This window comes from Pinus tabuliformis, chromosome 8, assembly GCF_031772625.1.
Source record: "Pinus tabuliformis cultivar Carrire ecotype Pingquan chromosome 8, CPIR1, whole genome shotgun sequence".
NCBI classification, from domain to species: domain Eukaryota; kingdom Viridiplantae; phylum Streptophyta; class Pinopsida; order Pinales; family Pinaceae; genus Pinus; species Pinus tabuliformis.
The window spans coordinates 1,664,117,140-1,664,122,512 of record NC_142294.1 but is presented as its reverse complement, the minus strand read 5'-3'; the positions used below and the strand labels follow the sequence as shown (position 1 = coordinate 1,664,122,512).

At 38.2% G+C, this 5,373-nt stretch overlaps 1 pseudogene; it reads left to right on the top strand.

Annotated features, from left to right (window-relative positions):
• Positions 1-1,087: 1,087 nt before the first annotated feature.
• Positions 1,088-1,593, top strand: LOC149242569 (lipid phosphate phosphatase gamma pseudogene; annotated as a pseudogene).
• Positions 1,594-5,373: the final 3,780 nt, after the last annotated feature.

Here is a 5,373-nt window from a genome sequence, read left to right as displayed (position 1 = left end):
GAGGAGAAGTTAATGACATTAATGAGAGGTGGTTGAGATGGAGAAGAGAGGGAGGGTATAAAAGGGAAGGAGGAAGGGAGAAAAGGGGATGTGGGGGTCTTGCTTTGATTTTGGGTTGGCTGTGATTTTAGGATTGCTGTGATTTTGGAGACCTAAGGAACCTGTGGAGGTTTCTTGGGTTTGTTGAGAGGAGGGAAATATTGTTTATCTTGGTTTGGATTATTCATTTTGGACACACTACATCTGGTTGGACTTGGGCTTGGAGGGCTAGGGAACCTGTGGAGGTTTCCTGGGCTAGGAATTATTTCCTAGTTGGCTAGGAGGTAAATCCAGTTGGGTTAATCAAGAGGAGCTTGTAGCAGGAGCAACAGCTCAAAGGCATCTCCACCAGCCACCGGTACAGGTATTCCTCTATAGATTACTCATGTAAATTTTTTGAAATGAAATGTTCACTATAATTTATAGGGATTAGAATGTGAATGGTAAAATTTTCATTGTTTAAAAATTCTTGTAAGAAAGTAAATCATTAACTCTTATTGCATTTAAATTCCAGAGAAATAGATCTATTAGAAGACCCTAGGATAGGGCCTTACACATGGTATCAAAGCTTTGGTTCAAAATCTGTACCCAAAGCCCACTAAACCCACAATTTGTACTTTCCACAAGTCTCCTTGTCATTTGATGTGAATCCCCACCAATGGCTATTAGCCTTTACTTATGCCAGGAGTACATATTCCATTCGCATTTAGTTTGAATCTGTTATTTCCTCCACCAATCCAATGTCTAGTCTGAGGAGTTTCTGTGTTTTATAATTGATTTTTTTTGCACTAGCCAATTATCTGAGAACAACATATGGATTAGACTCTCTGTAAGATAAATATGGGCAAGTGCGGTTCATAGTATCGTCTAAACACCCACATGATATTCCTTAATACCCATTATATAATTTGCCTTTTGGGATTCAATTTTAATGCTTAACTATTTTTGGATGTGCGTCTGAGACTGAGAAAAGAAGTCCCCGATCTATTATCAGATCTCCATTAATGGGCATTTTCATGATCGGGATCTGTGAATTTGATGCACAATTATGGCCCTAAAAGTCGTAAGTTTGACTCATGTAAGGTATGAGACAGGTGACAAACTAGGCCATTTCCTCGCATGGATTTCCCTTCTTCTTATTTTCATTAGCCTAGATGGGTTTGCAACACATTTCATATTCAAAAGAGAACTTCAAGCCTTTTTTTTTGCATTGGGTATTCTCATATCAAAGTTTATAAACGAACTCATAAAGAAATCTATCCAACAATCCTACCCTGACACTTACCTAGCATTAGAGATGTGTGATTCACATGGTTGGCCCTCAAGCCACTCACAGTAAATGGTTTTTTTTTTGTGTATCTCTCCCTACTTCCCTGTAAAGGGATCGACTTTTCAAACAAGTGGACTAAAATCATCATTGTTGCCTTTCCTTGGCCCTTCGCAGTGCTCACCATGTATTCTAGAGTGTATATGGGGTACCACACTATAGGGCAGGTTTATGAAGGAGGGCTAGGGAAAATGTTACATTGTAAGTTACTCTTGAAAGAGATCTAGAGGGAAGACATGAATTAGGTTCAGTTGGTGCACCTAGGTATCCCAAACCAAAAGAAGAAGGTTGGTGGCTAGTTGTTGGGGATCCAAGTAGCAATCAGTTGCTGGCTATTAAGAGGGTATCACTTCAGAGAAAATCTAAAGTTAAGCTTGATTTCACTGCACCATCAAAGCTTAAAGAAAAGAAATACACGTTATATTTCATGCGTGATTCATATCTTGGGTGCGATCAAGAATATGAATTTACAATTAATATGAAGGAAGCTATGGAAGATGATGAAGATGGAAGAGAATGAGATGCTTTTTCTGGATAATTTTTTTTTAACAGTTTGTCAAGAATTGTCAAGAATCGACTTTGCAATTAAGCGGGGGAGCCCTTTATATTTGTAACCCGAATAAGCTTTTTGTATAATTAAGTAGCACTGTTTCTAAAAACGAATTAATTGACTTTCCTTTCTCTGATGTTTGTTGTTCTTTCCAACTAATATGTGCTGATTAGTTGACACATATAGTTGCTGGTTGTTTGTAAATTATTGTCTGGTTTCACATGGCAATACTTAATGTGCTTAGCCACTCTCGTTTTAAAGAATCTTCTTTTATGCTTGTCTGAACTCGTTGTTTATTTGATTGGATATCTCCTAGTAATTTTTATTGGCTATCCTCTACTTGATTTATAGAATGATGTATTATCCTTACACGTGGTGATAAAACTTTTGTTGTAATTTAGCCTTGCAGACTGATCCCAGGTCAAGTTATAGATGTATGATTTTTCCCAAGACCCATAGGAGAGTTTCTGTTATTGGCCAAACCATAACAAATTGAATTCATATGTAAGAATACTTTTGACTGAAATGTACATAGCTATTGTGGACTTAGAGATGTTTAAAGCCATGGCTGCAAATTGTGTTCTTGACTCCTACGGTCAAAGTTGCCTTTATCCATGAATTATAAAATTTTGCCTAGGATCAATTATTGGAGCCTATTTTACCAACATCAAATGTAATACAGCAGAGAAATTTTTTTTTTCCCTAGATTTTCCTTTAAGTAACTAGAGTTTAATAACAATTTCATATGTTGTGTATAACCATATAGTTGCAACACAAAAATGTAATAACAGTGCTGGCTGAATATTGTAATAATTCAAAAATGTAGTTCAATAGTTCACCAATCAATAGAAGCCCAATGTCAATCCAACAGGCTACAAAAGATTATGAAATATAGTAGTGCTTCAATAGAGAGTAAATCCCCCTACAAACAGTTTAAAAAAAAACCCTCCTCTGTGTTGCATTTAACTTCCAAACTTCAGTAAACCCCAGAACCTGCAGTTGTGATTATGATTTTCAAGGTAATACTGGTCTGCTTCTAGGAAAAGCCTCCAAGAAGCCTCGCTCAGCCACAAGAACTTTGGATTCTTGTTATTTGGAACTTTCAGCAACCCTCGGCTGCCTTAGGATCAGCCCTCCACTTCGATACTATTACAGAGGAGCCCCAAGGTCTATACTCTGTTTCAGGGCACTTCAGGGAGTTCAGTCTTATATTAAGGCTACAATTCAACCTCCAAGAGACTTGGATCACCCATAGCTAACGGTCTGCCTACCCAGAATTCGTTCTAGGCATTCTGGAAGCCACATAGTACTAGAGAAACCCTCCATACAGTCACAGAAACCCTACTTCAGGCCTTTGATGGCCTCAAAAAATTTTGGTTGCTTTAGGAATAGGCAGAGGAGGCATCCGTATGACAGAACTCCTTTTGGTTTGCTTCCCAACAACTTGTTGCCCTTATGATAAATTTGGATTTGACTGCTTCAATTGAGTGTCCACGGGAATCAATGTGATCTATCCAGAAAATTTCCTTTTTTAATAATTTGTCCAGCCTTCCAGATTTTCCTTGAAATGCCTTGTTGCTCTTGAGTGATGAAAATTTCCCCATGCCAATTAATTTCTAAGGGACATTACAGTCCCCCCCTCCTAACATTGCTTGTCATCAAGCAATGACAATTTTGTTGCTGCCCACTTTGTCCTCCTTCCATTTCATTCACTTGGTTGCTCTTCAATATTGCATTTACTACAAGATGATGAGTCTTCAACTCTATAGAAACTATCCCATATTCTCCTAGGGAAACAAGAACAGATTCTTGCACTTCATCTAAAAAAACCTTGGTCCCTCTTCTAGAATACCTCCCAGATTTGGAATTCCATCGTCTGATAAGCACTTGTTGGTGATCATGTAGGGCTTGGGAATAAAAGATATCTGCAGTAAATAGAAGCTTCCCAGAGTAGTCCACAAGGTGCATGAGGTGGATAGGTGTGATTTTCTGGCAATGCTAAATGGTTATATAAGTTGGGTTGAATGTCACTTGACAAATTGTAAATTTGTGATTTGGAAGTGCAAGTACTTTCGAGACTTGAAACTAAAATTGTCTTTGAGATGCACTTATCCTCCCCTAAACTATAAGGCAATAGAATCAATAATGGTGCTGAAATGAGAAAGGAATATCCTTACACAATCACAATTTGCAGCATATTGCCTACAGTATGTTTTGGATTGAATTAGATGTTAAGTAAATAATTGGATCTGTTGCTCATGCATAATCATTGTAAACAAAAGTGAAATCAGTATATAAAGGACATTTATTGTTAGCAATCCAACATATTATATGAAAAAGAATATCCACAAGATGGAAAAATTGTTGTGGACTTAAATTACCGTTGGATGATAAAAATACACAATGGCTAATGAAAATTTTAGGAGAGCTGAGGGTTATATAGACAACTGAGGATGAGACGAGGGAATGGGATTACCTATGTGAGGAGCACCCTCAAGATATAATAGGTGTTACACAAAAATATCATCGCCATTATTATTTGCAGTCAGTATGGGTCTATCATCACTTGTACTGTCCTCCTAAGCAAGTCTCAGACCTCAACTCTTCAAATCAAGCTTTGGAAATGAGAGAAAGACATTAAAAATCAATGTAACTTTGATTCTGCACTTTCTCTCATGGTCACCTGCAGTCCCGCACCTTCTGTGTACAAAAACTGTGGACCTGCCCGCTCTGTCCCTAACGGTGTAGGTGCGGAACCCTGTGAAAGTCAAAAGGTGCAAGTTTTATCTTTAAAAACTCACTTTGGGTTAATTCTAGAGGTTTCTAGAAGGAACTTTGACGTGGATTGTTCGCTCTGAGGTGGTTCATGCATCCCAAAAGAGAAGGAGCTAATCCCTTGATGAGAGGAGCTATCTCTTTGAAGGAGGGCTTTATCCCTTTGAAGGAGGACCTAGTAACCTCCCTCCATTGCACTATAAATACAGGCATTGGGCTGGTTGCTAGGGAGGTTAGAAGCTGAACATTTTTGAGGGTAAATGCTGGTGAAATCAAGACTTCCTAGTTGAGCTTAAGAGGAGAGATCACACATCTTTTTGGCTTCATTGGGGAGTGAGTGAAACTTTTCAAAGTAGAGGAGACTTCTTGTTGGACCCTGGGAGGAGCTTGTACAGCGTCAAGGCAAAGGTTGTAAGGTTCATCTTCTTTTGAATTAATACAAGCAAACTCATTTTTCTCAACAAGTATCTTATGTTATTTGTTTCATGGACTCCTTGACTTTCATGTTAAATATGTTTTATGCAATTGGCTTTTCAGGTGCTATTTAATTTGTTTGCCTTATTTGTGTTTGCAGATTCGCGAAAAGGAGCTCATTTGGATCGAAGGAGCGAGGGCATCCACAAGCTAGCGTTGGACCTAAGGTAGGCCCTAAAAACACTTGTTTGCTATTGTTTATTAAAGC